The sequence below is a fragment of the Mastomys coucha genome, unplaced genomic scaffold (genome assembly GCF_008632895.1).
Source record: "Mastomys coucha isolate ucsf_1 unplaced genomic scaffold, UCSF_Mcou_1 pScaffold19, whole genome shotgun sequence".
Lineage (NCBI taxonomy): Eukaryota > Metazoa > Chordata > Mammalia > Rodentia > Muridae > Mastomys > Mastomys coucha.
In genome coordinates, this window is record NW_022196901.1 from 1930708 (window position 1) to 1946977 (window position 16270).

The 16270-nt window shown below is 41.4% G+C and overlaps 1 protein-coding gene across 10 annotated transcripts in view; it reads right to left on the minus strand.

Annotated features, from left to right (window-relative positions):
- Nucleotides 1-16270, minus strand: part of Cdk14 (cyclin dependent kinase 14) — a 596871-nt gene that overhangs the window by 189515 nt on the left and 391086 nt on the right. The gene's annotated exons all lie outside the window — the stretch shown is intronic.

Below are 16270 nucleotides of genomic sequence, written 5' to 3' on the forward strand. Positions count from 1 at the left end.
CTCAAACTCAGAAATCCACCTGCCTCTGCCTCCCAAGTGCTGGGATTAAAGGCATGCACCATCACCGCCTGGCAATAAATCACTTTTCATCCTCAGTATCAGCATATCTTATTCCTTACTACTGTAAACTATTTAAGATATATATATATATATATATACATACACATATATATGTATATATATGTATACATATATATACACACATATACAAACATATATATATACACATACATATATATGCGTGAGTGTGTATGTATCCTATCTATATACATTGTTTGCTTAAATCAGATTTGGCATAGCACACTAGTCTTGCCTATGGCTCTGAGTTCTGGGATTATAAGTGTACTACCACACCCTGAAAACTTCATAGTATATTTTAATGTACTTCTGTATCAATAACACGCTTGGACAATTATTTTCAAATAACCAGACATTGTAACAGCACATTGTAGATTATACATGCACCAGCTAAGAAGCTGATGCTTAAACATTCATTCTTCTTCCTCTTTTGGCTAATGTTTTTGAACACTGACAGGGAGAGTCACCCAACAGATCTCTGTACCTACTTAAAGACACCAAGGAAAGAAAGTAGAAAACTGTCCTAGAAGAGTTCCTGGCAGGGAGCACATAGTTTTTAACTTCTCCTGAACCATGAGAATGTGGGCAGTTTCTAAGAAAGGAGAGGGGGGAAGTGCATGTGGCTATAATGTTGATTTACAATGACATATAGACATGGCATCTGAGACAGGCATAGTGACTTGCCAAGGGTTACATAGCTAATGGTGACTGGTGGGTGGAAGGGAGAGCAGATGGTTTCTGAACTCTAGGGACATACCCATTAGATTACGCCAGAAAGATAACTTAAATACACACGCTGACCTTCAATAGAGAGTATGCCCTCATTTCGCCATGAGTGGAGATACAGAGCCTAGACTTATTCAGTGGGTACTTTACTCGCACCTCTGCAGGACCAGTCTGCGTTGTTATTCCTCAAAAGGCTGTTTGCTCACAGGATGACCAGCCAGTCACCGGACACTTGAAAGCTGGGTTGCCATGGTCAGGAAGGGATAAGGTTTCCCCGAAGTCAGGATCTGGACAATCAACAGCATGGCCACTGCCATGGCTCAGCTGCTCCTCGCTGCTGCAGAAGCTCCCCCTCCCCCAGGCACAGGTCAGCAGGGCTCAGAGGCTCCTGATGCTCTAAGCTTCCAGAGGAGACAGCAACTCAGCCTTCTCAATGAGTTTGCCCAGGTCTTGATTTTTCAACCACTCATGTCTTGTTTCTTTATCATTGTAATAGGTGCTCAGTGAAACAAGCTGGCGATGAGAGATATGTGCAGGAGGGATTTTTTGGAAGATAAATTGGCAGGACTGGGTTGTCATGAGGACCTGAGCTAGATTCCCAGAATCTGTGTGACTCTATGTGACAATAGCCTGGACTGGTAGTGAATGTTTATAGTCCCAGTGCCCAGTGCTAGAGGGAGGGGGTGGGGGGGGTGAGGAGACAGAGTAATCTTTGGGAACTCACTGGACAGCGGTCTAACCTACTCAGAAAGTCCCTTAATAGTCTTGGCCAATAATAAACAAACAAATAACTGAGACAGTTATTGAGGAAAGACACCTGAAGTTGACCTCTGATCTCCACATATATAGTACACATTCATGCACAGACATCCAGTATCTAACTCCCACTCCAAATCAGCATTTACTAACATCCATCTCACTAAGAATCTCAGGGACTCATTCTTATAGCAAAATAAAAAATTAAATTAAAAAGTTTCCTTTGTGTTGTTCCCATTTTTCTACACAGCTATAGAGATTGCATAGGCAGTTGGCTCCGACTCTTGCTTTCATAAGAGCAGCCTCAGTATCACAAATGATGCCTTTTCAGACGACACTGAAATCAGGACAGAGTTATTTGTCTTTCCTTTTCTTAATAGCCTGTCCCCAGAGACAGAACCCATACAATTGGCTATTTAGAGAAGGAAACCCATACACAGTCCTTAAAGTACTGGGACGGAGTCTAAGAAGAGGCCCCCCCTTTCACCATGGTCTCATGCTGTCTTCCATGCATATGTGCACCATTTCACAAGACAGAAGTCATAAGACTTTCCATGCTGCTCCCGAATTAACCACCTCCTACTTGAACTGACCATCAGGGTTTCCCTAGGATGCCTCTTAAAAATATTCATCTTACTCTTTGTGCATCTCTCCGGGGAGGAATCTATCTCTCTCCCTCTCCCTCTCCCTCCCCCTCCCCCTCTCCCTCTCCCTCCCCCTCTCCTTCTCCCTCCCCCTCTCCCTCTCCCTCTCCTTCTCCCTCTCCCTCTCCCTCTCTCTGTCTCTCTCTCTCTCTCTCTCTCTTAAAGTCTTCACAGCAGACTTCAGAATAAAGAGATCTGAAGAAAGTGACAGGTCTGACTGTAGAAGAGTGTGGCAAAGCAGTTTGTGGTGATGTGTGCTTACTATGTGTAGCTATGGACATGTGTTCCAAAATGATCTGTGGCTAGATTAGAAGCTAACATTGAAACTACACAGTTTCTCCTACCCACACCCAAAATGTCCTCATATTTTAGTTGACTCTAGGGGTAGAAAGAAGGTGATTGAATAAGGTACCCATAGACTTTTCTCCCTGTTTATAAGGTGACTTGAGGACATTCAGTATTATTCGCATTCAAGGCCAAGTTGAACCTGTGGGTAGGGTAGAAAACTCATAGCTGGAAACAGGATGACAGACTTCAGGGAAGATGTAAGACACAAGTGTTGGGTGCACATGAAGAGCTGGTAGGGTGGGGCTGTGGGCTAAGGGGGAGCTACTCTGCCATGCCTCCATGCACCTCAGCGAATCCTTGCAATAGTCTATGTAGGCCAGATCCTCCTGCATTGCAGATGTGGAGGGTAACATTCAGCTGAGGGAACATAGGCTCGAGAGGCGGGACTTAAAGGGAGGGTCATGACTGGGGATTCAAATTAGCAGAAAAATGTCTAGAGGCCCTTTGCAAAACTAAAATAGAATTACCAGATGGCATGGTAATCCCAATTCTGGGTGTCTACAGCATAAGGACATGGAATCACTATGCTCACTGAAGCATTTCAACAGCCTCAAACTGGGAAAATCTGTCAATCAACAGATGAGCATGCAGAGATAGCAGTAGAGTTCTGTGGTTCAGCCTTTCCGAAGACATTTAAGGTCTTGGGTTCAATGTCAAAGAGAGGAGTTCAGTAACCACCATTCTATTCCTGTTTCTATTAATTTGCTTACATATACATACACATGAGAACCGTGGTATGTTAGTACCAGCTTACTTTGTCTAGGGTAAGTTGATACAAGTTGTTACAAGTGACCAAATTTCCTCTGTTGCAAAGCTGATTCATGTGTGTGTGTGTGTGTGTGTGTGTGTGTGTGTGTGTATGTCCATATGTGTGTGTGTGTGTGTGTGTGTGTGTGTGGCAGGGGTTGTTTTATGTCTCTATCTGTAGACAGGGTGTCTTTTCGAAGGCCAGAAAGTCACACCAGGTATTCTCTTTTATATCTCCATATTATTTTTTAAGATTTATTTATTCATTATACATATGTGAGCACATTGTAGTTGTCTTTAGACAGACCGGTACAGGGCATTGGATCCCATTTAAGATAGTTGTGAGCCATCACGTGGTTGCTGGAAATTGAACTCAGGACCTCCAGAAGAGCAGTCAGTGCTCTTAACTGCTCAGCCATCTATCCACCCCCTCCATATTAGTTTTTTAAAACAATCTCACTGATTGGTTAGATAGCCTGTCTCAGTCTTTACCTAGCTGTAACTAGATATATGTGACCCACTATGCCATGCTCATTACTTGTACTCTGGAGGTCTGAACTCAGTTCTCTGCCCTCACATGGTGGGCACTTTATGGACTGAGCATCTCTTCAGCCCATCAGTCATCATTTGTAGTTTAGAGTGACACTTTTGCTCAATGGCATGCTCAGAATGCATCCTCTAAGCTGAAACTGTCTATTTTAGGCAAGGCACTTTTTTTTTTTTTCTCATTGGGAAACCATCAAGACATCCCAGGGGGACCGGAAGTGTAGAGGTAATCCTAAAATGATGAATACCCTTCCATTTCTTCATCATTTCTGCATTTGGATTTAGATAAAAGACAAAGGGGATTTTCTGTAGCTTCAATAATTCCTTTGTGAGTCATCGTTATTGGATGTAGCAGTAAAGAGGACAAGAATGCATACCCCACAGGACATGACATTCAGTCAGATAGAATGAGCTACTTTCATTAGTTCTGTGTGGTGGATAGAGAATGTCTATATTTGGATCTGGGCCTGCAACTCACCAATCACACAGTCATGGCATCAGAAATCATGACAAAATGATGGCTTCCAAAAGCAGCTTACCTATTATCAGTCTGAATTTAAATATTTTGAACTCTGTAATTTAGGTTCACCTATTTTAGTTAACTGCCCTACATCTCAGATTCCAGTTTGGCAAAAAGGGACATAATTCATTGGGATTTGGCAAAAAGTCTGAATGAAGCAATATATGTAAAGTGCTGAGAACTATCTACTGGGGAGATATATAAAGGTTCTCGGTATACTTAGCTACAATCATCATCATCATCATCATCATCATCATCATCATCATCATCATCATCATCATCATCATAGTTACCATCATGTACTAGGCTGCTGTTGGACTCATTATGTGGCTGAGGATGGCCTTAAACTTCTGATACTCTCTCTACATTTCAAGTACTGATTTTATCACATTTGTTTTATGCAACGCTGGAATCAAACCTAGAACTGAGAGTATGTTAGGCAAGCTCTCTACCAACTGAGCTATATCCAGCTTTCTTAAGAAAGACATTCCATTTACAGAAAATGGGTTGGCAACAGCACATATTTCACAGCATTGTGAGACAATGAAATGAAGCATAATACTTTGCTTTGAACATTTTTAGCTGCCAGAAATAGTAATAGTAACTATAAAAACTAGCTAATTTGTCCCCTACATACTATCTTTTCTCCTTAGAGATCTTAGGTCCTGGTGATAAACTGAGAAGTCTGGTTTCTGAATCATATTGTACAAATATTCAGAAACTAATTGCTTCTGTGGAACCACCTTACAGTCATGTCAAGAGTACTATTGTGCTCATTTTGCTAAGAGTAGAAGGTATTATTTTGAAAGAATATCATTGAATGATTATATATCTTGTCAAGGACATCAACTTTATATGAAGTATATCATCACCTTTATTACCAGCAAAAATAAAAAGCAAAACAACTACACATTTTCTGGTACTAGAACATAGAAAATGAATTTGTGAAACAGTAAGGCATTTATTATGAAAAAGGGTGAATCACACACATTGATAAATAAAAACATTGCTGTGTGCGCCATATTCTACTGTACAATAACATGGTGCTCTGGTGTAAAAGATATGACACCATCATGGGCACAGTGTCCTTAGTAGCACCAGGAAGTCAACAGAAACCAAAGTTTATGTACTCCCAACAAAAACTAGCTGTTAGGATTTTTTTATTTTGAAGGATTTGGTGGTATTGTCTGATGAAAAATGCACACTTCAAGCTTAACATATGGATACCCCTAAGAGGTCCTTCTCATGGCTCTACAGCATCAGTGTGAGGACAAACCATGGTGTGAGGCTCTGGAGGCTGACGAGAGGTGAGGGGTTCCAGATCCTCAAGCATGCACGAATCATTCTTCTAGAGATGCGTACTTCTATCCAAAAAGAACTGTCAAGCCTTTTGAAACACATAAGGAAACAAACTAAAGCAGATTCATTCTGGCCGTTTGATTTTCATCCATACTAGGCAGAAATGCAAAGAGGTCACTAATAAAGAACCCAAGCACACAGCTGTGTGTACTCCAAGTCCATGTCCATATGTGTGCTTCCATGAATTTCAGTGTGCCACTACAGATGTGCCATTTCTGCACATCTGTAAACTAAAGGATTCTCTGGAGGAGAAGCATGTCATTGGGATGACTGGAGTAAAAGACGCATAACTCCCTAATCCCCACTCTGTAGTTCTTGAATTTATTAAAAACATGCAAGGCATATTTTTAAACTCACTAAAAGTATGTAAGTGCATAAAATAAAAAAAAATGCACTCAGGATATCTGGCAATATGTACAGACATTGTTGATAGCCACATCTTGAGTTTGGAGTAGATGGTGCTACTGGCAACTAGAAACTAGAAATCTGGGCTTTTGTCAAACACACTGCATGCATGCATGAAACAACCTCCCAAGGAGGGAGCCAGATTCAATGGGCAAAGTCACTGTGGTTTAGAAACCTATAAATGATGGGCCTCTGTAGCTAGGACAACACAAACAACTGCCAAGGCGGCCTTGCTGCTCCAGACAGAGCATATCATTCAAAGAGACAGGAGTAGGAGCAGTTTTGTAGATGGTATCATGTCATCCGTTTCCAGCACATTCCAGAAGGAACAGCTGTGAGCAGCAGCTCTCAGCAGGGACAGTAAGCATTGTATTGCCGCAAACATCTCAGACAAATGACCACAAGGATCTCTCTTGTGGACCTTCACAGGTAGTAAAGTTCATTAAGGAAGGGGTAGGAGTGCCCCAGTTATCCATGTTTAAAAATGGTAAAAGCCAATCGTATTTTCATAACTCAGACACAGCACTGGCACCTGTGATCAACTGATGACATAATAAGCCAGTGGCATCTTCAAAAATTCAGACCTCAATTAGGAGGGTATAATAACCAAAGGGGAACAGATTCTAACAAAGCTACATTTGTTTGGATGCTTTATATCTGAAGCAGGCACTCAAAAAGGTATTCCTCCCAGATATCAAACCAGAAAACACTTAAGGTGGTTGAGAGGTATTGAGAGCAGAGCAGCATGGAACAGAAATGGACCTTGCTTGCCTGACATAGACACTTGGGAGGCTCATGTCAAGGAGTCTCCCTATTGTTCCATTGTTCTTTCTTTTCCTAAGTCAGTTTACCATATTTGTTCATTTTGCACCACAATGTACAATAAAAAAAAAAAACCTATGAGCTCTGAGGTTTAAGTGATCTTTAAAATCATTCAACAGAGTAATTACATTGCTAGATAATAAAATAGATAACATAAATGGATTTTTGATACCAAGGAGTTTCCTAAGTGTTTCACTTAAACTAATCCCTTAATGTTCAAACTACCCTGTGAGGTTGACAACATGATTATCAACTCCATTTTACTGAGGAGAAAATTGGGACACAACACAAAAAGATTAAATACTATGTGTAGAAATCAGAGCCCAAGACTACAAATAGGTCACACCCTTGCATAGGGCTCTCTCTCTAATGCCATTCAGTCCATAGTATATGACAAAGGCAGTAGAGTGAAGTTACCTCCTATATGGCTGTAGTATAATAGAACACAATAAACTCAAGGTGATGTTTCTCCTGCTGACTGGTAGAAATAGCTTGTAGGTACAAATAACAGGCAGAGAAGGAAGGAAGGAAGGAAGGAAGGAAGGAAGGAAGGAAGGAAGGAAATGAGAGAGGGAGGGAGGGAAGGAAGGAAGGAGGGAAGGAGGGAGGAGAAGGAGAGGAGGACGGAGGGAGGGAGAGAGAGAGAGGAGAGAGAGACAGAGAGAGACAGAGAGGGAAGGAGGGAGGGAGGGAGAGAGAGAGAGAGAGAGAGAGACAGACAGACAGACAGACAGACAGACAGAGAGACAGAGAGAAAGAGAGAGAGAGAGGAGAGTGGGGACTAAATGCAATTGGCCAACCCACAGACTAAAATCTTGGAAGATCCCAATGTCAGGGCCTAGTCTATATTCCTTTAAGACACTACAACACTGATAAATTTGTATGTGGCAATAGAAGTGTTAATGTATATCCAACAGATCCAAGATCACAAAAGAACTAAATGGAAACGTGTGTTTAAATCCCAATGGTCAGTTTTTAGGTCCTGGGATCCCCTCAACCCTAAGGAGAAACCCATTTACAACTTCAGCAGCAGAGAAAAGTGAATTATTTTGCTCACCCTATTTATTTATTCATTGAGTTTTTAATTTCGATTACACACTCATTCATGCAAGGGCACACATACACATTATTAATTCATTCTTTCTCTCTCTGAGTAGACTGAGATCCACATGAACAAAGACCTCTGTCTTGCTCGCTATACTGTCATCACATGAGCAAACGGCCTGTTATCCGACAGGTTGTTGTCTTTTTTTCTTTTTTTTCTTGCTTTGACAAAATACTCTCATAAAAATAACTTAAGTGAGAAATAATTTATTCTGGCACATGGTTAAAGACCACCATGGCAAGGAAGTCAAGGCCATAAGACCTTGAAGCGAGTGGTCACATCACATCTTCAAGGGAGAGGCAGGAAGTTATGAATGAACATATGCTCTAAAGAACTGTCTTCATTCACTAAGTCCAGGATCTCAGTCTAAGAAAAGTGCAACACACGGTGGATCAATTAATATAATCAAATAACCCCCTACAGTCATCCTCAGAGGCCTAAGTGATACCATGGTCTGTAAATCTGAAAACACAAGCCATCACAGTATTTAAAAGCAATGAGGAATATATGAGATTGAATTAAGTAATCACTGAAAAGCTGAGGTTTGGTGAATGTTCCGAGTCTCCTGACAATCAGTGGACTGGTAAAGCCAGATGTGGCCAGTTGTATTATTTATGTTGAAGATGTGCATTCTCTTTAACATTTTCCATAACTGAGATGTCTGACATATGACTATGCATTCCTGTAATGGTAATTTCATTTACTTGGCCAATGGAATGGGTCTGGAAGTGGAAGGGTTGTTATAAACGATGACTGAGGAGGTATCACGTTTCCGTTCACATCCCTTGCTGTACTGCCACAATAAGAGAAGAATGGTTTTAACTAGTCTGCTGGTTCAAGAGGGATGAGAATATGTAGGGCAATGCTGGAGTTAACCTATAGTTAACGGCAAACTTGAATTAGCCAACCTCAACCAGTGCATGAACAGTGGAACAAGGACAATTGCTTGAAGCAATTTGAATTAAGTTCTGCAGCAGGTAACGAACACATAATCATAGAGTAGGATACATCCTCTGGACTTCTAGTTCTAGTTAATAGAGGCTTATTAATGTGGAATTTCATTGCACAGATATATTGGGGAGGAAAGTTCCACATGGTATAGGCAGGTATAAATGGTGCCTTGATAGTTCTTTTGTGTGCAATAAGATGCTTTGTAACTACTAGGTTAAAAGCATCTTTTAGGATAGAATATTGCAAAACTCGTGGTTTTGATAAAATAACAAAGCCAATGCATAAATATCCACTTCTGAAATTAAGGCAATACAAAAACTGTGTTATATAAGATTAAAGGGAGAATTCAAGTGTGAGTTGGAGCCAGGAGTTCAACACAAAGAAGCCCAAGCCAATGTACACCAGACAATGGTTAATCATCTGCTTTCAAGATCTGAAAAGGCTAAAAAGGTTTTGGATTTCTGTAGCCTGGAGTTTCTAACTACTTGAAAATAGTGTATTATTGTCCATAATTCAACCAAAATTGAAAAATAGATCAAAGTCAGATCTATTTGGTGTAATTTTCTTTGGGTAAAGAGGCAGCAGGAGTGTTAAACCTAAATAGTATAGACATGAAAGACCCACGAAGCTAGGAGTCGGATAGAGTGGTCTACACGCAGAGGCAGCCAGGCTCAGCAGGCTATGGAGATGCTGCAAGTGGAAGCCAGGTCCGCATGGAGGCGGCTACTTCTTCCTGTAACCACCAACAAATCATTCCTGTTTACTGGGGCTTACTGGAGCCTCTGCCTCCACCCCATCCCCACTCTGCTAAACTCTTTATTATCTCCAGTCATCACAGAGATGCTCATGAGTCATATGCTAGCTATGATCTAAATGTTTATGTTCCTCAGTTCTTCTCATTTGTCACCCAGTTTCATAGGTTGGATCCTACCCACCAAAGCTAATGTACGACGGACAACATGGAGATTTGGGGATGTGATTAAGTTATAAAGATTGCACCATGGTAAGTAAGATTAATGTCCTTGTAAGCAGCTAAAGAGACCAGGGTTCTTCCATCCACTATGTGAGGATCCAGGGCAAGGTTATCTTCTTTGAAGAAGACAGGCACTAAATATGCCAGAGCCTTGAACTTGGGCTCTACAGCTTCTGGGACTATGAGAAACAAATTTCTAGTATTCATACTACCCATTTTACAGTATTTTGTTGCAGCAACCCTGATGATGATGATGATGATGATGATGGTATTCTTCTGTTCTCAACATATAAAGCTCAAAAAGTACAGTTCACTGTACATGGACAAACAGCTGTTAAACTGAAGAGGATGGAACGGACCCCAAGACCTTGGAGAAGGGCATGCCGATAGCTTCCTTTCAGGTTCTTTTTGCTTTCTTGGTATTGAAGATTTCAATTTTATTCAGTTTTTCCCTGCTCACCATTAATTCCATAGATTATATAATACATTTTATCAGAAATGCCAGTGCCTCCATATTTCAATTAGAAAGCATGGCCATATTTGTCTGACATTTGCCAGCACAGTCTCTGGTTGAGGCAAAGCTAATCTAATTTGATTCCACCCAAGCCCTGGAATGGCATGACCTGGTTAACAACACCGCCCTTCAGTTATGGAAATAACCTGGCAATCTGGTGTGTATTTGCACCCTGTGTGGCCCTGTATTTCAATGTGTCTTATCTCTGTGTACAAATGCAGCTACTCACAGAACAAGAGTGGTGACCAAATGCACTGGTATGGGCTCTTGTTATCAGAACTCTATGCATGGTGAACTCCTCTGGAAGCTCAGACAGTCTTCCATTGTAAAGCATTGCCTATTTGCCCTGCCACAATCAGGCAAAATACCTGTTCTGAAGAGATCAGCAATAGCTCTACAAAGCTCCTACATTTAGAATTAGGCAGCACTCCACTCCCTGCTGAGCCAATACTGACTTAGGGATCCTTGTTTTTAAAGGAGGTCTCTGAGAAGTCCTTAGGAAGAGTATCACAAGAGCAAAAGAATAATTTAAAGAGCAGAAAACTTTTCAGTCAGAAGTGTTTTCACTGGCACAGGCTCAGCTGTAGGAGGGAAGTGGAAGGAAACTATCTGTATGCTCTCTGGACACCACATCATGTCCATCTGCTCGGTCCCCTCCCCACTGCTACAAAAGGCACAGAGAGCCAGCTTGTGTTTAGCTCTTTTTGTCTTCTGCATATCTTAAAACTCTTTCCATACTGCAGAAGATGGTAGGAAATTGTCATAGGTCAGTTTCCTTTGAAAAGTGGAATCTCTGTGAATAAGGAGTATTAACTTCAGAGAAAACAGACCTATGTCCTTAAACCATTTCTGCTCCTCACAGAGAGATCCCAGCAGAGGAAGTGGAGAAAAGAAACCTCACTGAGAGCCAGTCCTTGATACAGTGGTTTTCTTCCTTATTTGCTGTTAGTCTTGGGGGAACAGGCGAGGCAGTTGTACTGAAGCCTGGCTGGCCTTAAGGGAGATGTCGCTCCAGCACTGTCCTCCTGCTCCTCCGCAGCACTCCTGCCTGTGGTGCTACTTTAACAGGGGTTTGTCTAGTTAGACTTGAAAGTCTAATAGAGGGGAGAAACAAACGACTCTTATCTCCCCTACCCTTCCAAAAGAAGACAGTTTCTAAAGCTGTAAGGCTCTCTGTAGATAAGGACTAGGAAAGGTAGGTGGCATATGTGGATTCTTTGGCTTTGTCACAGGAAGGCTCAAGGAAGAAGATACCTCATTGAAGTGTCAGATCACCCTTGAAGTCAGCTTCTGAGACACATTTCAAATCTCTTCCTGGTACTCACTAAGAAGAATGGTAGCTCCAAAGGGTCTGCTGGGGAGGAGGAAGAAAAGGCCAAAAAGTGTGTCTTGCTCTCAAAAGAGGTTGGAGGGCAAGGTGGGACCCTAAGCAGACATCAGGCAACTAAGAGGACAATGTACAAATAGTAAAAAAAAATAAATGGAAATGCTTATCTAATCGACCTCATTGCTTAGGAAAGTGGGAAGATTTTCATCAATTCTCCCATGCATGTTTAGAACAGTCAGCCTTTAAGTTCAGGCAACACCAAATTATGTCAGCAAGCCTTGGAAGGCTGTTGGAAACCCCAATAAAGTGAAAGCAAGTGTGAAGGGTGACTGGTAGAAATATCATGGAGCATTACATTTCTGCTGGTAGAAGAAACATGCAGGTTATCAAATATTCTCCCATCGAAATTCACAAGGGACAAATCATGAACCTACAGACATTATTCTGTAGTGGCTACTGATCCCAGGCTACATTCCTCATGAGCATCTCTCTGTGTCTCCATAAGATGTGACAACGTCATTCAGAGTGACAACAGTAGGGTAGGATATACATTGTTCACTTTAGGTTAACAGCCAGTTTCTAGAAACACAATGTTCCATGTGAGGATGCTGAGCGCCCACTCCCTATGACTTTAAATGGAAACCACTGACTTTCTGAATGTATTTCAAACATATCTTTGTTAATATATAAATCACCTGCTGTCTTTTAAAAATGTATCTCGAAACCAAAGAAGTGTCCTGCGGAGTGTTCAGATACTTTTAATCGACCTGTATATACCGAACTTAGCCTGACCTATATTCTATGAAGCAGTTCTGAAAGAGTCATGCTATATTAGGAAAGAGTAACCTCCTAGAGGTGAATGTTGCAAGCAGTACATGCGATCATTGTATGCAATCCTTGGCCCAGATGGCAAATGGGATGAAGACTACCTGTGTGAATTGCCAGAAAGAACAATTACTTTGCTAAGAGAGCCTGCTGAGGCTACAGTCCCTACAGCAGTGGGTATATAAAGAACATGAAGAAAACAGAGAAAACAGGAAGTGCCTTGAGGAGGGGGTTAGAGCTCAATAAAAGGACAAAAATTAAGGAGATTTCATGAAAAATACTGGGTAAGTGAGGTCTAGTCAAAGAGACTGAAGTGTCAGGACTTCCTCAAAAGCTAAAGGCTACAAGAGGAAGCAGTAGACACTAGGAAAGTCAGAGAACATATTTACACAATATGCTCTGGTAGACAAGGACATGGTCTCAGGAGGGACAAAGGCTAAGAATGTGATTGAAAACTGAGTGACAACAGCTAGCAAGGTTGCAAACCTAATTTTAAGGAATAAAGGTTTCCATATGGACAAGCAAGTAATCATAGACTTTGAGAATGGAGACGACTTGCATTGTCATCCCAGATAACCAATCGTCTTGCAAATGACTGGTTTATACATCTAGGCAAATGGTCAATCAGGCTCTGGAAGCTGAGATGCTCATCATACCCAGGTTCCTCACCCATTCTAGGCATATACTATGGGCTATATCTCAAATCACACTGCACCAGTGAATAGAAATACAGACAGTGACTATTGGAGCTGAATAGCAATTAACTTTTGGTAAGGCTACTTCAAACATTAACTTGTTTATTTCTTATACATTTGCCCTGGTGGCAACATAGGGTTTCCCAATGAGAATAAGGGGTACAATTTTTATCAATATATGCTAAAGCACTAGTAATGCTTGGCAAAAGATTAGGAAAAGTATGGGCTTGACCATTACTTTCAAGATGATCTCATGTTTTGACTGATACATAGAGAGACATTCACATGCTCATAGAGAGCATTCTCAATTTCTGTTCTAGATGTCTTGGTATTTCAAATTTCCCTGTCTAAATAAAGTATTGCATTGCAAAAGAGGAACTCCCTAAAGTATAAACTAATTTGGAAATGCAAGGGGGAAAGAAATGGGCAATTTAATGCAAGCAAAAGAAAATTTATTTTGCAGTTAAATTCTGTCTCCTTACTCCCCAGCTATACTGAAAAGAAAAAGAAGAATTAGGACTGTAGTTCTAACATACACCTTCTAAAAAAGAAAACTCATCATTGGGCTATTAATATAAACTGAAGGTGAAGTCTGGTGGTAGAGGCAACAGAAAGAGATGAATTTGCCATCCAGTGTGATGTCTTAAGTCTCTAATATCTTAGCTACTCCCAAAAATACCATCAGCTTTAACACTCAAGTTTGGGTGCAATGCTCTTGACACATCTGTAATTATAACGGATAATAAAATGAGGTCACCTACTCTGTAGTTCAATTTTCTCATTCTGAACATCTTTTTTACTAGTCACAGAATCACACCGCATGGCAAGACTCTGCCGTATTCTCTCCTGTGCCAGGCTAATAAAACACTTTAGACTGTGTCTTAATTACATGTTACCTCAAATAATCCTGTTACATAAAGTTTGTGATTATAACAGACACTGAGACTCTCTGAACTCAGAATCAACTTTTATTATTAGGTCTTTAAAAAAAAAAAAACAAAACTTCAAGATAAATTTAGGGGACGAAGGAGAAAATCCCATGAGAATAATGAGACTCTGTGGTCAACAGTAAGATCTCTTCATTTTTCCATTAATTAATTCATTAGGTATTCACTTTACACCCCAATTGCAGGATTGCAGCTCCCCCTCCTTTCTGTCTCCCCCTCATACAGTCCCTCCCCCTTTCCAACTCTCCTTCTCTTCTGAGAAGGGGGAGGAACCCCTGGTTTCCCACCCTTGTACCTCAAGTCTCTACAGGATTTGCACATCCTTCCCACCGAGATCAGACAAGACAAGGAAGCCCAGTTAGGGGAAAATGATCCACAGGCGGGCAACAGAGGAAAAATCCCTTCTTAATGGCATCTGAGAAATACCAATAGAAAGTCAGATTTCCATCTAGATCACTTATTTTCAATGCCAAAGTGACACTTTCAAAGAACAGGGGCAAAACTCTATGGATTCACAGGGCATTGCTTTTAATTGCAAGGAGGGTCTTGCATGACTCAGTATTAAAAGAGTTCATTTAGTCTAGCTCAGTGGTTCTCAATCTGTGAGTCAAATGACCCTTTCACAGGGGCTGCTTTAGACAACACAGATATTTACATTACGATTCATAACAGTAGCAAACTTCCAGTTATGAAGTATCAATGAAAATAGTTTTATGGTTTGAGTCACCACAACCTGAGGAACTGTATTAAGGGTCACAGCATTAGGATGGCTGAGACCACTGACCTACAGGCTTCTTAGGTCCTGTTTTCCAAAGTGTCAAAGCAAGGCCAAAAAGATAAAACTTTGAAACATAAATTGAACTTGTCCTAAATTAGCTTTAGATGATCTAGGTGGGGATGGAGTTTAAAATAAGCAAAATCCACTCTATGAGTTCACTCTAGCTGTCTTCAGACACCGAGAGAAGGCACAAAGTGACAGTTCACATGGCTGGGGGCCATCAGGCCCTGGCTGAGATTCGAACAGGGGTCCTCTGGATCTGCAGTCAGTACTCTCAGCTAGGTGTGAGAGCTGCTTTAGCCAGGGCCTCTTAGATGCCCAAAGGAAAGAAGGCCAAGAAGAAGAAGGTGGTTCCATTAAGCCCCCATTAAGAAACAGGAAGCCAAAAGGGTGGTCAATCCTTTGTTTGAGAAAAGGTCCAAGAACTCTGGCATTGGGCAAGACATCCAACTCAAAAGAAATCTAACATGCTCCATTAGATGGCCCCGTACATCAGGCTGCAGCAGCAAAGAGCCATCCTCTATAAGCATCTCAAAGTACCTCCTGCCATTATCCAGTTCACCCAGGCCCTGGATAGGCAAACCCAGCTGCTTAAGCTTGCCCACAAGTACAGGCCAGAGACAAAGCAAGAGAAGAAGCAAAGGCTACTGGCCTGTGCTGAGAAGAAAGATGCTGGCAAAGGGGACGTCCCAACTAAAAGACCACCTGTCCTCCGAGCAGGAGTCAATACAGTCACCACCTAGGTGGGAGAACAAGAAGGTTCAGCTGGTGGTGATTGCCCATGACTTAGACCCCATTGAGCTGGTGGTTTTCCTGCCTGCCCTGTGTCAAAAGATGGGGGTGCCCTACTGCATCATCAAGGGAAAGGCTAGGCTGGGGTGCCTGAATCACAGGAACAGTGCCTGCACCACTGTTAACTCACACAAATTAACTCGGAAGACAAGGGTGCTCTGGCTAAGCTGGTGGAAGCTATGAGGACCAATTATAATGACAGATACGATGAGATCTGTTCCTAGTGGACAGAACCAAAAAGTATAGATTAAAACCTCTCATATAATGACTCAAAAGAAACCCTTCTCATCTTAAGTTGTTTCTGTCAGGTGTTTAGGCCCAATGATGCAAAATAACTGATTCAGCATTCAAAGACAAAAGAAAATACAACCTATAATAAGAGAAAATTGAATTGGATCAATCACACTGATCT